Here is a 24354-nt window from a genome sequence, read left to right on the forward strand (position 1 = left end):
AGAGACATTTTTGGTAACAGAACTTTAATTCCTACCTTTAATGCATCATGTTAGTATGTTGCCTTTAAGTAAATTTAGACGAAGTACTTAGATCATACGTCCTTATTTGGTTAACCAAAGAGATGTTAGGGACAGCTACTACCACTGGAGTGAGCACTGTCCAGCACACTTCCACACAGTGAGAAATACTGGATCAAAATACCTTGCATTTAATAAAAACAAATGGCCTTTGATGAGGTATTTTTCTTCCTCTAAGATAAGCTAATAGTTGAGAAATACTGTTTTGGAGAGAGCGAGATCTATTTTCTTAAGCATTCAACAAAAGAACATTGACTATAATTTTTCTCTCACTTGTTAAAAAGGACCATAGTATTTTCCACGTAGCACTTAATGAATAAGCTAGGCTTTTTAATCATGAATTTTAACACAATTATTACCGGAATACTGTGAGTGGTTTTCCGACGATCTGCAAAAGTGAATTGCATGCGTGCATGTGTATACGCTGTAATGTTTTCTGAACAGAATGAACAGTGATCAATTGCATATCTTGATTTAGGGGAAGTGATACATAATCTAGATCCATATTGGTAATATACTGTATTCTACTAGCTGGCATGAATCAGGCTTAAGAGATTGTCAACTGTGGAGGTGGCTTGTTCTCTTATACCACTTAGAATTCTGAAACAGCAATCGCTGTATATTATTCCAGAAGGATGTAAAAATGAGCACCAAGTAATCACTTACATTTGAGAGAAACCACTGAATTTGAAGAGAAAAATTAAATAGCATGCATAAAAGGTGTTAACAGAGGAAATAAAATAAGGCGCTGGGATGTGCAGGGGTGGGTTAAAGTTTTTCCAAAATTATCCTGCTAAACACTGTACCTGTACAATACATCTTGGGGAAAAAATTGTCCCGTGTCCAATTAAACTTGAAAAAATTTGTGTGGATTGTCCATCTTCCTATACTTACCCCAAGGAGAGTTGCAATAAAGGAAAACTGACTAAAGCCATAGAGAAAACCTGAAATAAATAAGCTTGCTTATTTTGTTGACATTCAGCAGTTGATCAAGCTATCTCTCTGTTGTTATTCTTTCATTGACCATGTTATTCCTTAGTTGACCATGGGACCCTTTTGCTTAGGGACAGTATTAGTGTCTTAAATGCAGTGTTCTTTGGAAAGTGCTGGATTATCCTAGCAAAAGGACTGTGTGGGGTTGAGAGTTTGTGGGAGAGAATGACTGGGGGTGAAGGAAGAACATCTTTGGCAAGCTTCCTTCATTTGACCTCACCTGGGCAAAAGTTTCTATTTTCACTATATTTGCACAGATGGGTATTTTTATAGTCAAGCCTGTGAGAACCTCAGTAACCTGGGTTAAATACAGTATATTTTTAAACCTTCTTAAAATCACACAGAAGTTGGGAACTCATCTCAGCTTTCTCATCAAATCACAAAGTTAACAAGAAGGAACAGGGATTTCAGAAGGCGATGTGAATTCACACTCACGGATTCTTAACCACGAGGGCGAGCCTGGGGTTAATTGGAACCTTAGACTTAAGAGTACTTTGAGATATCATGTTAAGTACTATATTTAAAACAAAAGCAAAACAAAATGTATAATGTATAGTTTTGAATATCAATTGTAAAAATAAACCTTATAAAAATCTTCCTGAGCAGAGGTGATTTGTAGGAGATAGACATTGGCGTATATACTGGGGTGTCATGAGCAGTGGGAATGTGAGAGTATTTGTCCTGTGGGATGCATGTTTAGAAAAGCAGGGAAAGGTAAAAACTTTAGGTATTTAAAAGAGAACAGGCAGTGCCTACATTCGGGGGAATCATTTCTATCAGAAGAGAACTCTTCTGGGAAGAGTTAGACTTTCTCAGATATTGACAAGATAAACATCCTCCAGCATCTCGCATTTTCCTATTGCATCAGGCCCCCGTGGGTCCCTTGGACTTTCAGAAGTAGTCTCACCAGAATTATTCCATACAGAGGGCTATGACCACAGCTGATCCCACCAGCAGCACATTGGACATGGGACAGTGAGGGACAATGGAGGTCTTTATTATGGAGTTCCTAAGCAAAGAGCCTTTGTTCCACTGGTTGGAAGTTGCACATTCTGTGGCTGTGCTTAGCTACTAGATGACTCGTAGGCATTAGAAGAAAGGTTATGTCGGTCACACATTCACATAAATCATCTGTCCCACACTGATAGAGCACCTATGACTTAGAGTTTTATAAGAATCAAAAGGCGGTAGAATATGGGACTCTCAGGACCTGTGAGATCTTGAGCAATCCTGCCGCCTGTATCATGAGAGCATCAGAATAGTTAAGACTCCAGGATTCCTCCTAAGCTGGAAAACAAGCAAGCAAGGAAGCAAGGGAAACAAAACAAGGCACTACAGTATTCTCGCAATCGGGGGTCTAGCTGGGAGTACATCCCTCCACTGAGCAAGTCGACTCCCAGAGGGACCCTGCCCTTTTTCTCATCGGAGAATTCTAGCTTCATTGTGATACTCCAGCTACCGCAACATAAATCTCACTGAAACAGCATTTTCAGTGTTCTAGTTTATTACAGCCACTTAACAAACAGCATATTCTCTTTCATTCACATGGATACTAAAAATAATCAGATCAAAAGCAACTGTTTGGTAAGCAGCCGGATTTATTGAGGGAAGAGGGCAAAAAGAAGATGAAAAAGAGAATTCTTTTATTTCTCTCACACACCCTAATTGTATGTTGTACGTAAATAAATGTCGCGTAGCTCCTGGGAGTGGTTTTTCAATGGTAGGAGAAACTGTCCTACCTCCTTAAAGGTAGGTAAAGGTAGGTAAAATCCATTGCAAGAAAGCTAGTCTTCATTACACAGAAGAAAAATATTTGATCAAAGTTTGCATCCCGAGATACAGTACAGTCAAGCTATATAGGTCATAACTTAATTTCATGCTGACTGTCCCAGATAAAGGCTGTAAGAGGGAAGGTTAGCTCATATGTTTTGCTTTCAGATTCTCTCAGTCAAGTCTTAGATCCCCCTTTTCTATCTGATATGACACCCCTGCGTGCTCTCTGCTGATGACATCACATAAACCACCGAACCCTGTAGGGGACCAAGGCATCCCGGCAGGAGACAAATAAACAGCATTTTGTCAAACTTCCAAAGGTGATGTGCCATAATACACTGAAAAAGCAAACAAACTTGCATGACAATTGGAAACTTAACTTATTCATCACTGGTGTGCAGAAGGCATGAAATATTTTGTGAAATGAGGGCTTTGAATTAGGATAAACATGAACACTTAAGACTGATTAATAGCTACTATATTCAAAGATTTCAGAGATAATATTTCTTAGAGCTGTGGATCAGAATAGAATTGCAAACAGATTAATTAACAATAATGTTTTTGTTTCCATTGCACTGAACCAAGCAGAGTGAGGGAGTTCTACATGAACAAATATTATTTCCCAAGGAAATTGTGTTGCAAGATCTTAGTCAAGGATGTGGCTATTGGCTAATGTCCAGACATCTGCCATGTCAAAGTTAGAAGAAAACCACTATGTGGTAACAAACAAGGAAACTTACATGAAATGGAAGCAAGTGAGTTTTCTTTTCTTAAGTGCTAACCCAATCTCAGAACACTCTTGCATTATTTTGGGGTGGTAGGGGGTCTGACAGATAATTAACTCAAGGTACTGTTCTCAGAAACTTCTTTTCTCCATGCCATTTGTCATCATTCACCCTGTTTAAGGCTGTGGTATCTCAAGTAATACAGGTTTTCCAGCTTTCAGGGGGCAGTGCTAAAAATAAGATTCCGTTCTCACCCTGCTGGAATTTCATGATTTTTTTTTTTTTTCAACTCCCATTTCCTTTTAGTCCCTGCTTGGGCCATAGTGGAACATTTCTTATAAACAGGACCAAAGGGTATGCATGAGGTAAACTATAGACAGCATTACCCTCTCTCTTTGATGCATGGTCACCATTAATATAAATACAAAAAGACAGAGTAGAGAAAAGAAAGGGTTATAAATTCAAAACAACGCAACCAATTCTGAAACTCTGAGTGCTTTGAATATTGACACACTTAGATTGCCTTATCACTCCTGTGTTTTTTCATTCTGTTATTCATTGGACAATCACTTATCACTTCCTTTATTAATTTTTTTTTTTTAATGTAAGCCCAACGCTATAACCTAGGCAGAAAAACAGATCTGCCCTTATCATCAAGGATCATGCTGCTTTTGTTGAATGGTGCTTCTAAAAGCTGAATGACGGATGTGTTGCAACATAAAGAACAATACTCTGCATGGTGGAAGATTGGCTTTCTTGAGTGATTTTTCCATGCGTTTCATGGGTAATGTTTGGCCTACGGTCGAGTAATACTTGACCTATACTAATGCCTTGATTTCTCCAATAGCAAAATGCAATCGATAATGTACAGCAATCACCTACTTTGTGGGACTATCAGGGAACTTATGAGAAAGATGATTTTTGCAATTTGGAGGAATAAAACAATGCCATGAAAAAATTATTATATCACATTTATCAGATAAGGAAATAAAAGCAACACATTTTCAAATAAATCCTTTATACTGTGAACATTCTAACTGGAGCTACAAAGTGCATGGGTAAGAATGACTCTATATCTATGTCTATCATCTGAAGTTGCATTTATATAAAGAAACTATACACTACAGTACTGAACCAGTTATTAAATAATACAGCCTACAATGGCTAAAAGTTAGATTAAAACACTGTCATATTTAAAATTATTGAAGAATAAGGGGGGCTTGGGTGGCTCAGTCGGTTAAGTGTCCGACTCTTGATTTCGGCTTAGGTCATGATCTTGTGGTTTGTGGGATCGAGCCCTGTGTCAGGCTCCACGCTGACAGTGCAGAGCCTGCTTTGGGATTCTCTCCCTCTTTCTCTCTCTGTTCCCCCCCTGCTTGCACTCTCTCTGTCTCTCTCTCAAAATAAATAAACTTAAAAGAATAAAATTATTAAATAATGAACTGTAAATACAGGCAGTAGTTTAAAAGGTAGACTTTTTTTTTAATGTTTATATGGACTTCTATTTCTTCTTAGGCCAATAACCTGCAAAAGCAATAGTAATCTAGAATGCTTATCTCATGTTACCTTGCAATTGATACTTAAAAATTCAGTAGCCCTTTCTGGTTAATGGAAAACAACTTATATGTCTTTCCAAATATCATAATATGAATTGAAGGTGATTGAAAGTTCCAGTGGATCTCCTGAAGTCCACATATATTAAGTGATTAAAGTGGTAATTTAATGAGATTGTAGGCCATTTGCATTGCCTCGAAAGTCCTAGATTCTTTCTTCTGTGATTATTTATTTATTTATTTATTGAAATTTCACCTTTTAAAAATATAATTTATTGTCAAATTGGCTTACATAAAACACCCAGTGCTCATCCCAACAGGTGCCCTCCTCAAAGCCCATCACCCACCCTCCCACCCCCCATCAACCCTCAGTTTGTTCTCTGTATTTAAGAGTCTCTTATGGTTTGCCTCCCTCCCTCTCTGTTTGTAACTTTTTCCCCCTTCCCTTCCCCCGTGGCCTTCTGTTAAATTTCTCAAGATCCACATATGAGTGAAATGATATGGTGTCTGCCTTTCTCTGACTGACTTAAGAAATTTCATCTTTTTAAAAAGAAAGTTCTTATTTACTTTTGAGAGAGAGAGAGAGAGAGAGAGAGAGAGAGAGAGAGAACTAGTGGGGGAGGGGCAGAGAGAGAGGGAGACAGGATCTGAGGCAGGCTCCAGGCTCTGCACTGACAGCCCAGAGCCCATTGCAGGGCTTGAACTTATGAACTGTGAGATCATGACCTGAGCCGAAGTTGGATGCTTAAGCTACTGTGCTGCTCAGGCATCCCCTTTTGTGATTAAACTCCTGGTGCCTACATAATGTAGTCAAGCTCTCTCCTCTAGATATACTACTATTTTGAGGTAAGAAACCCCACAAAGGCAACAATTTGAACAAAGAATAATAAAAAAAAATGCTTACTATAGTTGTCACTTGTTTCCTCTTATATAAATAGAATATCTAAATCATAACATTTTAAGCTAAAACAGCACTTTTGAAAGTTCAAATTCTCTTGATCTATAAAAGTAATTTATGACTGCACAGTAGGCAAAACAAAGGTTACCAATCCATGGCCCAAATTATTAAATAGAAAAGACCAAGGTGGGCATAATTATTTTTACATTTCTGACAGATGCAATTTTTCACATGCTAATACTTAACGGCGTGATGGGAAGGGTTAGGAGAAGTGGATTGTCACCGAAAGGTAGATGCACTTGTAGAAATTGCTTGGTAGGTTGCAGAAATGAGTTTTGATCTTGCAGATACAGCTCTCTATACAGAGAATCCAATACAGAGTGGAGATATGGACAAAATCCATTCTGCTTGTTTTTACTAAAAATGATTTTGGGGCATGTAGCTGAAGCTTGAACATCTGTTCAAATCAACAAAAATCATTTCAGAAAAGTGGTTTTCAACCAAGAGCAGCTTATAGTTTGCAGTTTACCCCTGTTCTATGTCCTCAGCTACAGCATCCATCAAAAGAAGGGACTGGATTAAAAACTATTTAATTTTTTGGGGCGCCTGGGTGGCTCAGTAGGTTAAGTGTCCGACTTCGGCTCAGGTCATGATCTCATGGTGTGTGGGTTCGAGCCCTGCGTCGGGCTCTATGCTGACCGCTCAGAGCCTGGAGCCTGCTTTAGATTCTGTGTTTCCCTCTCCCTCTGCCCCTCCCCCACTTGTTCTCTCCCTCTCTATCTCAAAAATAAATAAACATTAAAAAGAAAACAAACTATTTAAGGTCTTTCCAGATCTAAAGTTCTGTATCTTTATTAAAATGAAGTCTTGATAGATTAATGAATTGATAGATATACAATAAAGAAACTATACTGAAATATTAAGTAGATGGTGTGTATGCGGACTTTGTTGTCTGTTTACAATTTTTCATGATAAAATGTTAGAAAATGTAATTCTGATTACAAATATTCTACGTGACTGTGTACTGATATATAAAAATGGATATAGGCATTCACATCATTTAGTATTTACAGGGACCTTTGAGGTATAATTGAATTATTTGCAGCTCTGTTTTGTAGATACAATTGAGAAGGGAAAGGACTTATCTAAGATCACATAACTGGCTAATGGGGGAACTTCTGTTAACAGCCTCTAAGTGGTGGGATTAAAGTTCAAATTAAACAATAACATATATATCCCCTTCAGGAAGTACTCATTTCTAATTGGGGCATTTATTAAATGAACACAGCCGCATAATCATGACACCATACAGTTTTATAGCATTTTACAAAGTAGTTTCACATACACTGGTTCACCCAATTAATGAAACAAACCCATAAGATAAGTTGGCAGGAAATATTACCTGCATGTTAGCAGGGAGGCCTAAGCCAGAGAAATGTTATGACTTGCTCAGGGTAATAGAATCAATACAGATAAAAGCAGATAAGTGCCTAGAAGCTTGATTATCTGTGCCCTACTGGAAACGTGGAAACTTTGAAGGAAAAGGTGATACAGATTTGACTTATGAGTAACTAGTAATTACATTGGTGAGATAAGAGATGTTTTATGAAGTACCTAGAAAATAAATAAAGACTGTTAGCAAATTTATCTTGAAACATCAATTAAGAGAAAAGACTGCTGTGGGAGCCTGGGTGGCTCAGTCAGTTGAGCGGCTGACTTCGGCTCAGGCCATGATCTTACACCTCGAAGGCTTGGGAGTTCGAGTCCTGCGTTGGTCTGTGTGCTGACAGCTTAGAGCCTGGAGCCTGCTTCGGATTCTGTGTCTCCCTCTCTCTCTGCCCCTCCCCTGCCGGTGTTCTGTCTGTCTGTCTTTTTCTCTCAAAAATAAATAAACATTAAAAACAATTTTTTTTAAAGGAGAGAAAAGACTGTTGTTACTGTCCAATGACTGAGCCTGGAGTTTCAGACATTGGTGTCAATTCTAAAAAGTTAAAAATGTTTTTAAAAATTAAAAAAAAAATTTAGGATTTATCAGCATTTCTCCAATTTTCTAGCAAATGTGATGGTATGGTCCTGAGCACTTTGGTTTGTAAAAAGTGATTCTTGAGATGGTTCATTTATAAATTTGACTAATGCCCTTATTTATACTTAAGGTGATATAATAAACGTTCATATTGGTTCATCATGGAAAGGTTCACGGTCCACCACCATGACATCAATCAGGTTAAGCTATTCCTGAAAGAAATATCTCTAGAACTGTATCTGTACCAGCATAGTATGAATATATAGGATTTTATGCTGGCTTTAAACAATGCAAAGCTATAGAAACAGAGTACAAACAAAATGAAGGAAAATTGTTTTCAAGCAGAACAACAACATGTTGGTTTGGGATTAAAGAATTTAAACTGGATGGTTTGACTTTATTTTCTTCTATTGCTAAAACCTCAAACCGTCCAAACAAAATTTCAATGAAATACAGATTTTCCACTGTATAATTTTATGGAGGAAGGGAAATAAATAAATAATAATAAAACTAAGATGTTCAGTAGGGCAAAGTAAAATTATAAGGTTGATTTCACTTAGCTCATTAAATATTTATTTAATCATATAATTAATGATATAATGTAATTATTATATTATCATGGTGTACAATGCTTTTAGGAAAATAAGGATGAGCTAGATGTACATGCATGCAGATTTAATTCTAACTGTAAGCTAGCTACCGATTTGTCATTGGTCAAATGCAGGTTTGTACAGGTGATTATACCAGTACATACATGGCAGCGAATCCTTACGATAAGAGAAAGTCATACATGCATAATAAGAAATCTTATGCAATTATAGGTCCTTAACACATTAAATATGAGTAAAGAATTTAGAATATGGCAGAATAAAAATTCCTTTGAAATTGAATGACACAGCCAGGCTCTAAGAAGAATGCCATTCCACACTTAAGGGACGCTGACCCTGCATAAATTCACTGGCGAATTTTCTTTTCTCCTAATGTCTTCACTAATCCATGGCAGAATGTAGAATGTCGGCACGTTAAAAATCTGAGGGAAAGGCATTAGTTTCCTCATTTCCCATCACTTTAATTGAATGTGTAGTGTATATACGGAACTGTAATTCTGTCCAGAGGTTGTTTGTCAAGCCACGTTTTTATTGTAATTACCTGATTTGTTCAGCTTTAATCGTATTTACTTTTGAAGGTCAGCTGTCCTGCTCAGACATGGTTAGTTGAAGCAGGGAAAAATATGTAACACCCACAGGCAGAAAGCCTAAAAGAAAGAACAAGGAGAAAGAGTACAGTCTTTCCATTTGGACAGGAAAACAAAGTAAAATTGTCACCTACAAATTACCGTAAGCTGAAAGATCATATTATTTTCTTTCACATCGTTACATTTCATATTCACTTTTACTATTTGATACTAACTTGTCACTTTGGGGGGAGGAGACTCAGAGCTCTCCTTTGGGGATTTATTTACCTTTATTCTTTTAGTGCCAGCCATAATGACTTCTTCACAATTGACACATGGGAGAGAAAGCTGAAAAAATGGACAGCGCCTTTCCTTTTCTTGGTTTTCACTTGGAAAACTTAGGTCAATTTCCCATCGTATTTCTTTTATTTTTATTTTTATTTATTTTTAATTTTTAATGCTTATTTATATTTAAGAGAGAGAGAGAGAGAAAGAGAGAGAGAGAGAGAGAGAGAGAGAGAGAGAGAGAAACAGAGGGTGAGCAGGGGAGGGACAGAGAGAGAGGGAGACAGAATCCAAAGCAGGCTCCAGGCTCTGAGCTGTCAGCACAGAGCCTGACATGGGACTCAAACTTACTAGTGGTGAGATCATGACCTGAGCTGAAGTCAGGCTCAGGTCTGAGCCACTCAGGTGCCTCCCCCACTCCCCATCGTATTTCTATGTATTGCGAAAGCCTTTCCAAATTCATACTCAAATTTTTGTAGGAAGGAGGAGTTTTAACCTCATGATTCCAACTCATGCCACAGATCTTCAGGACGATTATTATAACCCTTTAACATCGATTGCAAATACTTATGAGGTGATGAACATCAACTAAACTTGTGGTAATCATTCTGTAAATATATGTATGTATGTTGAATCATTGTTCTGTACACTTTAGACTTATATGGGGCTATACATCAATCGTATTTTAACAAAACTGAAACACACAAAAATTGCAAATACTTATTAAGTTTCTGATGTGGCCACTTATAATTTAATATGAAACAAATTATTTGATCGTGTCTTGAAACTTTTATCAGCAGGGAACCACTTAGCTAGTGGCTTCATCACAAAGTAATATTCTTAATGGTATGAAGGATAAGAAAAAGAATAGTAAGTTGAAGGTTTAGTATTACTCAGCCATTGTAACTGGTATAGGGGAATCTCTGGCAGGATCCAACGGGAAGCATCAAAGCAACCAGTCATTTTTTGTACAAGGCAATTAGAAGATATCCAACAGAATTGTAGCCCGAAGAGGGAACAATTTCAAGACAAAACTAGCCACTGCATAGTCCAGTTATCTATTGCTGTGTCACAAGTAACTCCTAAACTCAGTGGGTAAAACGCCAATGATTATTTTGCTATATATTTTATAGCTGGGGAGTTGATTCAGCTCAACAAGGTGGTTCTGGCTCTCTCATGTATTTACAATCTGACAATGACCTGCACTAGTGCTGTTTAAGAAAAAGCTTCCCCCTCACATGTCTGGGACCTCAGCTGGGGCCGTCAGCCAGAACACCTACATGTGGCATCTGTATGTGACCTGGGCTTCCCAGCATGCTTACTGTGTCCCCAGGACAAGCATCTCAAGAGAAGCAGGCAGAAGTTGTATTGTCTTTTATGACTTAACCTCTGAAATCACACAGCACCAAAGAATGACACTTTTACTACAGTCGCTTTCCTTTCCTTACAGGGAAGAAACATGGACCTCACTTCTCTAAGGGAGGGATTTTTTTATTAAATTCTTTTTAATGTTTTTATTTATTTTTGAGACAGAGAGAGACAGAGCATGAGCAGGGAAGGGGCAGAGAGAGAGGTGGAGACACAGAATCTGAAGCAAGCTCCAGGCTCTGAGCTGTTAGCACAGAGCCCAACGCGGTGCTCGAACTCATGGAGTGTGAGATCATGACCTGAGCAGAAGTCAGACGCTCAACCGACTGAGCCACCCAAGCGCCCCTCTAAGGGAGAAGTTTTAACATCATACTGGAAGAAGAGCACATTGGTTGCAAGGTCCTGTTGAAGCCTCATCTCGGATAACACAGACTGTCACAATGACCAGCCCTGCAAGCTCATCAGAATTGTAGTTTAAAGCAACTTCTAGGGCGCCTGGGTGGCTCAGTTGGTTGAGCGTCCGACTTCGGCTCAGGTCACGATCTCAAGGTTCCTGAGTCCAGCCCCTGTACTGACAGCACAGAGCCTGGAGCCTGCTTCGGATTCTATGTCTCCCTCTGTCTCTGTCCTTCCCCCACTCACACTGTCTCTCTCTGTCTCTCAAAAAAATGAGTAAATGTTTAAAAAAGATAAAAATAAGTAAATTAAAAAAATAATAAAGCAACTTCTATAATAACTCCCAAGTGAGCATTGACTACAGGCTAGAGGTAGCACTTTAACAGCTGAGAATGACTGTAGTGTTTAACAAGTACTCGAAAACATATATATATATATATATACACGTATATATATATATATATACACGTATATATATATATACACACACACATATGTGTGTGTGTATGTTTACATTTTTAGTCTTAATAAGGACGTTGTACTTCTTGTACCTTCTAATTCTGACAGATTTTGCTCTATTTATTTTGATACTAGATTATTAGATACATATACGCTGATAATGTTTTTATCTGTTCAGGATTTTATTTCTTTATCCTTATTCACTTCACCTTAAAATGCTTTAGTTGGATATTAACCATTGCTATAGTTGCTTACCTTTTATTAACATCTGCATTTATCACTCCTATTTCTTTGATTTCAAATCTTTTATGCAGTTCTGTTTTAGGTGGGTTACTTTTAAGAGCATAGAGTTGGATTTATTGCCTTAGGTATTTTAAAATCTGAGCTAATTATTCACCCTTCTAAGTAGTGAGTTTAGCTTTTTTTTTATTTATTGTGATTATGGTGTATTTGAGCATGTATTGACTTTTTTTCTGCTTGGTAAATCTTGGAATTTATTCCTGTATCCCACTTGTAGCTCAGAATCTAGAGATTATTTTTCTGTTGTTTTAATTTTTAGTATTTAATGTTTGACATACAGTTGTAAGTAAAAGTTTTCAGGCAAAATCTAAAATTATTTTGTACTTCTGTTGTCTTATAGTATATGATACAGAACCTTTTCTGTTTAAATATCTATTTAGCACATTTCCAATTAATGATATTAGTCAAAATTTTAGTGTTGTCTTTCTGACACCAATGGTTATATTAAAATGTTAATCTTTTAATTTATTAAAATGTCCGTTTCTCTGTTTTATTGGTCTTTTTTCTGGGACTCCATGCTTATTGTTTAATTGTTATTAAAAAAAACATTCTATAGAAATTCTTCCACTGGTAAAATCTCTTAGTCTTACTGTCTCTGAACATGTTTTTATTTTATACCCAACCTTGCAGAATAGCTTGAGTAAATATAGGCTGATATTTATTTTTCCCTTAGCAACTTAAGATATTATTCCATAGTTTTCTGGCCTCTATTTCTTTCTTGTAAGATGGCTTCCAAATGTCATATTATTATGTTTGAGTTTGAATATAATCTTTCAGGACACCTGAGTGGCTCAGTCGGTTAAGAGCCTGACTCTTGGTTTCGGCTCAAGTCATGATCTCAGGGTTCATGGGCTCAATATCCAAGGAGAGGGGAAGGGAAGGAAAAATAAGACAAAAAACAGAGAGGAAGACAAATTATAAGAGGCCTTTATATGCAGAGAACAAACTGAGGGTTGCTGGAGGGGAGAGAAGTGGGGATGTGTTAAATGGGTGATGGGCGTTAAGGAGGACACTTGTTGGGATGAGCACTGGGTGTTGTATGAAAGTGATGAATCACTGGGTTCTGCTCCTGAAATCAATACTACCCTGAATTTAAACTAACCTGAATTTTAAAAAAGGAAAAAAAAAAGTGTGGAGCCTGCTTGGTTTTCTCTCTCTCCTCTCTCTGCCCCTCCCCTACTTGCATTCTCTATGTCTTAAGAAAAAAAGAAACACTTGAATATAATCTTCCTTTCTCTAATAACTTTTAATGTTTTTCTTCAATATTCTATTATTTTAACACCAAACATCCAGAGAGGCACTTATTTTTGTCTAAACTGTTTGATTCTCAAATGGTTCTTACCATTTATGTATTGATGTCTTTCTTCAATTCCTGAAAACCCACCTATTATCTTCATAAACATCAACATTCTATCATCTCTTCTTCTAGATCATCTATTTGACAACATGAAGGTTAATATGAAAGACTGTGGCTTCTGATAATCATGTTAAGTTCTAACATTTTCTGCTTATCTATTTTAGTTTCCTCATCTTCTACCAGAATAACGTTTCTAAGTCATTGGCATGATCCCACTACAAATTCTTTTTGAATAGACACATCCTGCAGGATAAAACCTGAGTCCTGATCCATGTAGAATTGGTCTATGAACCCTATGTAGGATCTGGCCTAACTAAAATGCTTAAACTTAATTTTCCACTAATTTAATATTTAAAATTTCAGCTGAAATCAAATTAACTTATTCATTGCCTTCTGAACTTACCACAGGCTTTTCCATTGCCACATATTTTTGAAGGTTGTTGCCTCCTTATCGAAATACTTTACTTCATGGAGAAGCATCCTACTCATTATCTGGAAGGATTGCCTTCACCATGAAGAAAACCCATGTAGAAGTAATTTCTGCTTATTCTGTATTCTTTTAAAGCTGATGTGTTGTTACAGAATGAATACAACGTGTAGGGTTGAAGTTGACAGAGTGTAGGGCCAGATCGCTTGAATTTAAACCCAGTTCTCCCATTGATGTACTATCTTAAAAATATCACCTAACCTGTGTCTCTAGTTCCAAATCTGTAAAATGGGATTAAGAGAATTATTTCTCTCATAGGGTGCTTTTGAGTGTTAACAAGTTAATATAAGCGAATTCTCCTAAAACAGTGATTAACATGTAGCATATACTAGCATTGATATGTTTTCTGATATGTATAGCTATATTGGACATCCTTGTCTGCCGCATTTTGGGGTGAATGTTTCTCCTCTACTTCTGAGCATTATTTATAAGTAGAGGAAACTTAGTTGGCTGTAAATCCTGACTTTCTTGTTTTCCTTTACTCACTTTGCCCTGGGGAATGTGGATTGACTCCCAAAATTTCCTCTTGGGGCTCAGGTTACCACAGAGAATAAACATTTTATTTTGCCCCCCGCCTTTTAAGTTTATTTATTTATTGAGAGGTGGGGAGGGGCAGACAGAGACAGAGAATCCCAAGCAGGCTCTGCATTATCAACCCAGAGCCCAATGCAGGACTTGATCCCATGAACAGGGAGATCATGACCTGAGCTGGAACCAAGAGTCAGATGGTTAACCAACTGAGCCACCCAGGTGCCCCTTTATTTTGCCCTTCTTGAGGCAGTTCCTGCCCCTATAGAGGGATGGGGTGAGATGGGGAAGCCAGCCCTGGTCACTGTCACTATAACTGGGTGGAAATATCCACCAGATACTGAATTTCTCCCATCTGATCCATTTGGCTCCCACCCCAAGTTAGTTCACCACCTTAACCTTTATCAGCAATGATGTTTATTTCTGGAGCACATGTGCCGTGCTCTGTTTTACTTTGCAAAGCTTTCAAACTCAGGAAGTGATAGGAGTCCTCCCTTCAGAGACCCTACCGCCTCATACCTTAATGACAGTAGATGATAAGATAAATATTTCCTAGAACCAATGACAAGTGTTATGATTCTACCAGATGAGAAATAGTAGACGTACTTAAATACATTTCAGTTAAAATTCCTTCCTGAAAAGGTAAATAATACCTTACAGAGTTAGTATCAGTAAACGAAACTTCAAACTACAACAAGAAAGCTCCATAAAGTACCGGGTAGTTATTCATAAGACTTGAGAGACAGTTGGATGGCAGCATTGTTGATTTTTAAAGCTCTCTATCCTTTAGTAAAATATGATTATGTAATTTACGTCCTTAACACCATTTAAATCACAGCCATCCAACCTTGGCTCTTTTTGCTCTTAGAAGGAATAGCTGTAGGACATTAGAGGAGATGCCAACTTGGACCAGCACTGGCTAGAACAGTTTAAAATAGGTGTTGAAAAATTGACACTGTGAGCTAGGACAGAGTAAGCTTAACGATGCTCCTGAGTTATTGGCAAATACTTTTAATCATGAGTATTGTCAGCCAGGCCTATAAATCATTCCATTCACTTTTCTTATGGCATTGTAAAATAAAAATACCAAGATAATTCAGATGTTTACTTTAATGTTTCCCTGAATCAAGTCTTCATGGACATGACTGACAAAAATCTAAGAATCTTGGGCTAGTGTATATATATATATTTTTTTTTCAAGGATAAGAGATTTAATATGGTTGATATTTTAATTTATTCTTCAGCAACTACAGAATAAAATGATTTGTATACCATAGTATGAAATGGGAACATTTTGATTTCTGATATGGATGGCTGCTAGTATCTGAATCAATCAAGGCTTATTCAAAAAATCAGAAATCACTCCCTTTCTTAAAAGCAGAGGGAATTTAATGTTGAGATTTGCAATGATGACAAGAGAGCTGAGGGGTTAAAGAGGAAATGGTAAGGCAGCACAGAGATTGACAACAACAACAAGAAGCAACTATAGAAACAGCCACTCATAGGCCCAGGTACCATGGAGGTTGTGATCTTGCCAGACGTCAGAGCCTCTCCAGAATCGTCTGCGACCATGAAGGGAGGGGTGGTCTCATGGTAGCTGGGGCTCCAGAGGAGACAAACACTGGTGTTTTTAGAAAGATATCACACACTGAAAGCAAGAAAGGGAGAGATGGCTTGGCTTCTCTCCTTTCCCTCTTCTCCAGTCTTCCACTAGCACCAATATTTAGCTTGGCCACGTCTTGGCTATGTCAAGCTAAATAACAAAGAATCCTGGAAATATTCTTCCCAAAGGCAAAGACCAGAGCAGGAAGAAAACCGAAAGATCAAACAGAAAAAGGGACTCATACAGTGCTCCTTCAGTATCATGGTGATGCAGATAAAATTTATGATGGATCTGGGAATCCAGCTCTGCCAAAGTCCATGGAGTTTCCCAAACTAAGTTGTGTCTTGCTTCTGTGCATTTCCCAAGCTGTGTCCTTGCCTGAAATACTTCTTTTCTCTCCATCTACTTGGGAGACAACTACTCATCTTTTAGGATTTGCCACTCTGAGACCTTTCCTGATGACCCACCCCTGCTCCTGGTAGAATTAGATTACTTCTCCTTTTCTGCCACTAATGTACTTTCTCTATATGTCTACCATAGTGCTTCATCATTATAACTAACGTATCTACTCTCTTTTACTAAATGGTAAGCTCAAGAGAGCAGGTTTTATTTCCTTTGTTTCAATGTCTATAGTACTTACCATAGTGCCTGGCCTATAATTCTGTGCATGAGTAGTTAATGAGTGAGTAAATGATTAGATGGACAACATGTGGGGTCCCAGCAGATCTTAATAACTATTCACTAGTGACCTACTTTGGCAGTCTAGTGTTTCCACTACCATTCCATCCGCTCCTCCCCTGATATTCAGATAAATTTTAACAAAATAAATAATTGCCAAGATGACAGAAATCCTTTTCTCCCTTCAAAGACTCTTCATTAAACTCCTACTTGGCTTGAGGAATGTATAATCTAACTGACTCTTTGGTTGATTACAAACCAATTTATTTGGGTTTTTGTTTTGTTCTGTTTTTGTTCTCTCTCTCTCTCTCTCTCTCTCTCTTTTTTGCATGGGCCAGCAATAATATATATTAAAACAACCTGTGTCCAGATTAATCTATTTTTAAAAATTTTTAAATGTTTTATTTACTTTTGAGATAGAGAGAGAAGGTGTGAGCAGGTGAGGGGCAGAGAGAGAAGGAGACACAGAATCCGAAGCAGGCTCCAGGCTCTGAGCCATCAGCAGAGAGCCCGACGCAGGGCTCAAACCCACAAACTGTGAGATCATGATCTGAGCTGAAGTGGGACACTTAACCAACTAAGCCACCCAGGCTCCCCAGATTAATCTATTTAGCTATAAAATTGAGTAGGTACTAGTGTTTTTTTTCTCAGAATTATTATCCCATAAGCAGATCACAAGTTGGTAAAACATTTACATATGGACACTCTTCTTTGACATAAAACTGAACCTACAACTGTGCTGCTTTTTTTTTTTTCACTGATTGAGTCAATTGAGCTATTTCTTGCTAAATTACACTAAGAGAGCATAGTTAATACAGCATTTGAAATATCCTTTTATTATATTCCTAATGCAATAACGATGGATTTCACAAATGCACTTGTTAATGAGTGAGGCATTCTTTTTTTCAGACAACAATAGTGTAAAATTGGATGGGTAAGAAGATCCTACAATAAGTATTGAGTTTGGGATGGCAGTTTTATGTTTGTTTGCTTGAAGGTTGGAAGAAAAACAGTGAAGCAAAGCCTGATTATTATGTATATGCAAGAAAATCCTCATGGGCGGAGACCCCATAATATTCTTATTTTAGGCAATGTGTGTTTGCTCACACAACTTTAAATTCAGTGAGTAATTCAATGACCGTTTTTTGTTCCAATCTAGATAATTCCTTGGTCTCCTCAGTTGGCTCTAATCAAATGAGCACAAGCTCTCTCTTCCCCGTCTTACATCCACCAGCAACATAATCTATACTGCCCTGTACTGTCCACACCAAACCCTCATGACCTTAACTACAGAAGACATGCTTTTGCAAGTCTAATGCTCATAATAGTCAACATCTTGCTAATACTTATTAACATCTTTAAAACCTTGCGTGTGACCATAGCTAAATAGGCATTCAGTTGAGCCACCCAAAATATGTTTAAATGTCCACTTACCATTCAAACATTGTTAAGTTGAATGCAAATCATGAGCTGTGGTCTATGAGAAATCTTCTTTGCTGAGAATTTGCATGTGAGGTGGGTATCATTTTGAAAGGAAAGTCGAAAACAATATTTTTAATATTTCTGCCATTTTAAGTGTACAAGAAAACTTCGAAACTTCTAAGGATTGAATTTAAAAATAAGTAAAATGAAGTAAATCATCTTCATTTCATAATGCGGGAAAGTTTTGACAGTTTACAAGAGCGTCAACTTCTGAATCTTATACTGTTATTCATGGTAAATTTTAACTGAAACACTGCTTCTGATTTAACATGATGGTATTTCCCAATGGCATTTTTATTTTTAAGTTCCCATTCTCTCTATTAAATACTCAAGCCAATGTTATTTGCATCAAATATTGCACTTCCCCTAGAGATTTGCTTCCAGGCCCTTCTATTTTGTCAACTCTCTAATCCAATTTGATATTACGAATTCCACCCTTAAGTCAAATGATTTGGCAAAGGAAGACTTTTTGGGGTAAGATTTAAATAGTAATGACAAATATTTTGAAATATTTAACAGTCAAAACTTTTAAGGCATTTTTTTTTCAAATGTGTAAAAGAAACAAAAAACACTTAACAAAACAACAACAGTGAAAAGTCATTGTACTAAACAGAGATAGTCAACAGCTGGTAGAAAATTGACTTGAACTTTGTCCAGAGACAATAGAAAAAAGGAAATTAAAGGCTTCAAATTGCTTATAGCAGGCCAGAGTAAATCCAACTGCTTTTGGGGGTCATTTAAACATCTTGAACAATTTTCTAAAGAGTTTTGGTTCAAGAAGCCCAAAAAGAAGATTTTTCCCAACCACTGCTCTCCTCTTATTGTATTTCATGAGAAATTTAATCCATATGTTTCTGATTCATTTATAGTTAAGTCATCAAACAGTTCTTGTGCAAGAGCTATTTGATTTCTAAGAAATCATTTGAGCCCTTTATAGAAATCTGCTCATTTTCTTTGAAGTAAGTTTTGCAAAACTAAAAATACTTCACTTGATGTTCTAAACTGAGCTTTTAAGTTTTTGTACAATCGTAGAACTTGAGATTTTAGAAGAGATATTAAATGTAATTCAGCCAATCGAAAGTAGAATATCTCTTAGCAGTATTTAGAACATAAAATTTCCATTGTCTTTTAATCATTTTAAACGATAGGGAATTCATTATTTGAGAAGAAATCATTTCCCAGCATGTTTTACCTCCCTTCTCCTGGCACAATAATCTAGCATTCTTAATATAAGGTTATGTCTGGTTGTGTGTGTGTGTGTGTGTGTGTGTGTGTGTGTGTGTGAAGACTTATTCATTCCCCTTTCTCAGGTCCTTCCTACTACCCGATTGCTATCTTGACTTCATTTTAAGACATCTTAAGATAACTTGGGAATTTAACTGAGGTAGAGAGACTATCTTGAGTTTGAAACACTAGTTTATCTTACAAAGGCTTCATTTAAATTGGTTTTTTTTTGTTTAAATATGTAATAGACCTAGATATATATCTTCCATAAAGATTTCTCTTTAGTCCATATAGTATGCCATAAGAAAATCCTACTGTATGAATGGGTAAACTACATTTCAGAAAATTAATTAGTTTTAATGAGGTTACACGACTCTTTGGGAGCTCTTGTGTTCAAACCCAGGTCTCACTGACTCCGAAGTCATGGTCCTTTCTTCTACATCGAACAGAATTCCAATTAAAGTTTCCTCATAAAGTCTTTCTCTATGAGAAGTAGGTAAAGCAAAATTAATTGAGTTTTACACACCTACATATTTTACCGCCTCAGAATTGTCTAATTACATTTTAGGTTGAGTTGCATGAAACTATTGTAAAAGATATACAATGTCTACAGTTTTATGACCCACTTTAGGACACAGATATACTTGATCCCATGTTTGCAGTAAGTTTTATAGTAGAAAATTTCTACTATACATTAGTGTGTACATTAGCTCAGTAGGTTAATGATCTTGTTTATATTAAAAAATGTTATCTTAAGAAATTAGAAGAGAAAAACCAAGATGTTTGTCCTAGTGTAAGTACCTAACTGAATAGATTCCTCAAAGTTTAAGTACTTAACTAACCAGATAAACTCAAGTGCAGATTATGTATGTGATACCAAGCTTTAGAATCCTTTCTTCTCTGAATTCACTTTATATATTGAGGACCAACAATGTGCCAAACACTGGGCTTAGGACTTGACATAAAAAGATGAATAAGTCACTGTGCCCTTTTCAAAGAGTTTTCAGTTTTCTTTGTTTCTTTGTTTCTCTTTCTTTCTTTCTTTCTTTTCTTTCTTTCTTTTCTTTTCTTTCTTTCTTTCTTTCTTTCTTTCTTTCTTTCTTTCTTTTTTAAAGACATAATCATTCTCTCATATTGTGGGTCAAGTTTTTTACATCCTGACTTCCTGGCTCTGTATCTTTCTTTTTTTCTCCTTTTAACTGTCTCTTAATTTCTCGATGAACCAATGATTTTCTAGTAGAATATGTGGTCTCTCTCATCTCCTTTAAAAAATACATATTTATATGGGGTGCCTGGGGCCTCAGTCGGGTGAGCATCTGACTTTGGCTCAGGTCATGATCTCACAGTTTGTGAGTTAAAGCCCTGCATCAGGCTCTGTACTGACAGCTCAGAGTCCGGAGCCTGGATTTGGATTCTGTGTCTCCCTCTCTCTCTGCCGCTTCCCCCACTTGCACTCTGTCTCTCTCTGAAAAATAAATAAACATAAGAAATTTATTATATATATATATATATATATATATATATATCTTTATAATATGCTTGTTTCTGTTTTCATGACAACTGTAAAATCTCTCGCAGAATGCATCCTTGTTGCAAGTAAGCTGTGAATTCTAATTTCAGAGTTAAGTATGTATTATTGCTCAAGTTAATCAGCAGAACCTGATGTTTTCCTTAGACAAATAATATCATCCATCCTCTTTATAATGAAGTTTTCAAACAATCTGCCTAAGTATTAGAATATTTAAAAAGTAAAAACCAAAATATCATACTACCTGTTGTAATTATTAACATATTGATATTTAAAGGTAATTTAATCCCAACCTTCATTCAACATTTATTATGCCTACTTTATTAGGAACAGAAAAAAGTTGCAAAAGAAACTTTGAGGGAATGATACATTCAAAAGCAATTTTTAAAGAGAAGAATTGGATAATATGAAAGAAAATAAGCAATAACAATGCATGTATACGGAATATACTTATAGTGGTAGATTTGATTGATCATTAGATTATTGTGAAAATTATAATTTAAGGGAGAATAGGCTATATAACCTGGAAAAATACAGTAGTAGAACATTTTGATACAGTGGATAAAAATAGGATGGGAGTAGATATATTTTCTAGGCAAGGAATATGGACTGAGATATTATAATTGACTGAAATCAAATGTGTCAACAGGAGTTATAGAATCAAAAACTGTAGTGTATCAGGTGCCTTAGAGATTACTGCATCCAGACATTATGAATTTGCAGAATTAAATAAAAGCTCCAGGGCTTTCCAAGTAGTTTCCACTGTAGCTGGGACTAGATTCCAAGACCCAGAGGTCTAAATTCAATGCTTTCTTCCATTTATGTGATTTATGTTGGCTTGTTTAGGGCGTGTTGGAGGGAATAGAAGCTGAGAGAAAAATGGGGACTTTGAAGACTGACTCTACAATCTTATTCACTAGTGAATTCCAAGCCATAGTACTATCTATGTGATATAGGGAAAAGATGTGTGAAAATCTTGGAACAGAAATCCGTCCAAGAGTGTGAAAGGAACACATTATCCATTCACTTAAAAGTTCCTATTTCAAAAAAAAAGAATCCAAAGTGAAATTTCACAACTAACTTTGCAGTGTAATAATGAGTTTAACTGGGAATAGAAATGTTTGCTTGTGGATCAGACAAGTTTAAGATCCAGGCAAGAAAAAACTTGAAGGTGGGTGGAGTAAGGGAAACCTTGGCAGTGGTTTGGTATTGATCTTGAGTATTAAATATGGATTGTGTGTATGAGTACATATAATGTCATCCTCAACCTAATCAAAGGCGGTCTTATTTGTGAAACTATAATTAATGGTATTTTAATTTATGATATCAGGGTGCCAAACCCGTTTAAAAACATAGAGAAGGAGAAATCATCATTTGGGAGCTTTGCAAAGGATGCCATAAGAACTGTTACAACTGGTTTCAGACTTGGAAGAAGGAATAAAAGTGGGGCAAGTTTTCACAGGATGTTATTTATTTATTTATTTTAATAAAAAATTTTTTTAACGTTTATTCATTTTTGAGAGACAGAGAGACGGAGCATGAGCGGGGAAGGGGCAGAGAGAGGGAGACACAGTATCTGAAACAGGCTCCAGGCTCTGAGCTGTCAGCACAGAGCCAGACGCAGGGCTGGAACTCAAAAACTGAGAGATCCTGACCCCAGCCGAAGTTGGATGCTCAACTGACTGAGCCACCCAGGTGCCCCTTCACAGGATTTTAGAGCAAGTTTTCACATGGTTAAAAATGATAAAGTAAAAAAAAAAAATTACCTTAACTGGATAGTCAGGCAGGGGACTGGTTTTATGAATAAACTGTTATTTTTTCTTCTCACTTACAATTCTCATTTTAAAATATTTACTTTTTTTATGAGACTCCTGGGTGGCTCAGTGGGTTAAGCGTCCAACTTCAGCTCAGGTCAAGATCTTGTGGTTTGTGAGCTTGAGTCCCGTGTCAGTCTCTGTGCTGACAGCTCAGAGCTTGAAGCCTGCTTCGGATTCTGTGTCTCCCTCTCTCTCCGCACCCCCCCATTCATGCTCTCTCTCTCTCTCTCTCAAAAATAAACATTAAAAAATTAAAAAATTAAATTAAAATTTTTTAAATTACTTTTTTAAATGCCATGAAAAATGTTACAAGTTACTCAGTTGTCATAATGTAAGATTTGTTAGAAACAATTTATAAATTGTGGAAGAAATTGAAGCATCAAGATTGTGGAGATCTATATTTCTTTATAGTTGTTTTTTATAAACCCTCAAATACAAACTCTCACAGGAACCCAGAATCCAATAAGAAATGAAGGGAAAGTGGAAACATAAAGAGAAGAAGGAGTTAAAGAAGAAATCACCTACCTTAAAAATAATAATATTTTATTCTGTTAACAATTACATTATTGGAAACATAGAGACAAAATGGGAGGAAAACCTAACTGCTGGAATATAGCTGTTATCTTTTGCCTTGTAGAGGAGCAATTGAGACTCAAGTCTTCGTTTTGTCATTGGGTAGAACTAAGCCAGAACCCAGGCTCAAGAACCTAAGTTCAAGGACTCCTGTTTTGTTACAGGGCTTCCTCCTTATACTAGAATGCTAATGGTCAGTTTCAATAACAACAATAATTTGATTTGCTTTTACAAATACAACTCGGATAGTTGTAACTCGAGTGTAATCGATGCTTTCAGATACTGTAAAGACCAGAGCGTCATTTTAAGTGGCATATTTGTGTACGTCCTGATTATTACAACTAGTAGGTTTTGGCAAGATTTCCGTATCTCCTAAGCATCCTTACATATATTATTGCCATAGATCCTTTCATCAACCCCTTGAAAGAGCCAAATAAAAATGAATATCAGGAAAATGTAGCTTTTCTTCTAAGGGTACAGTGTTGGTAAGTAGCAGAGTTAGAACTTGAACCCAAGCGCCCTGGAACCCACTGCACATTTCTTTCAGTGTTCTAGTCATAATAATGGAGGGAAGTGGCCAGAAAGATAGAACACTAAACTCTTGAGATTGTTGTCAAAGTCTCTATAAATCTGTCACTACAATACTGAGAGTAAAGAAACACCTCTTTCTGATTTTACAAGGCAAACACAAATGCTGGAGTCATATCGTTTTAACTGAGATACATAACTACTAAAACATAAATGCACTGACTCTGAAGTCACTCAAATCTGGATACAAATGCCTAATTTTCACTATGTGAGTTGTCTCCGATTCTTACCCATAGTTTAGGAACGTCACAGCGATCAGGCTGACTTTTGTTTGAACAGTGAGGCTTGAGTCTGAGAGTACTTTGTCAGAGTGAGCAAACTAAAACAAAATTAGGGGCGCCTGGGTGGCTCAGTCGGTTGAGCATCTGACTTTGGCTCAGGTCATGATCTTACCGTTTGAGAGTTTCAGCCTTGCATCGGGCTCTCTCCTGTCAATGAAGAGTCCACTTTGGATCTTCGGTCTC

Source organism: Prionailurus bengalensis, chromosome B2 (genome assembly GCF_016509475.1).
Source record: "Prionailurus bengalensis isolate Pbe53 chromosome B2, Fcat_Pben_1.1_paternal_pri, whole genome shotgun sequence".
Classification (NCBI taxonomy): Eukaryota; Metazoa; Chordata; class Mammalia; order Carnivora; family Felidae; genus Prionailurus; species Prionailurus bengalensis.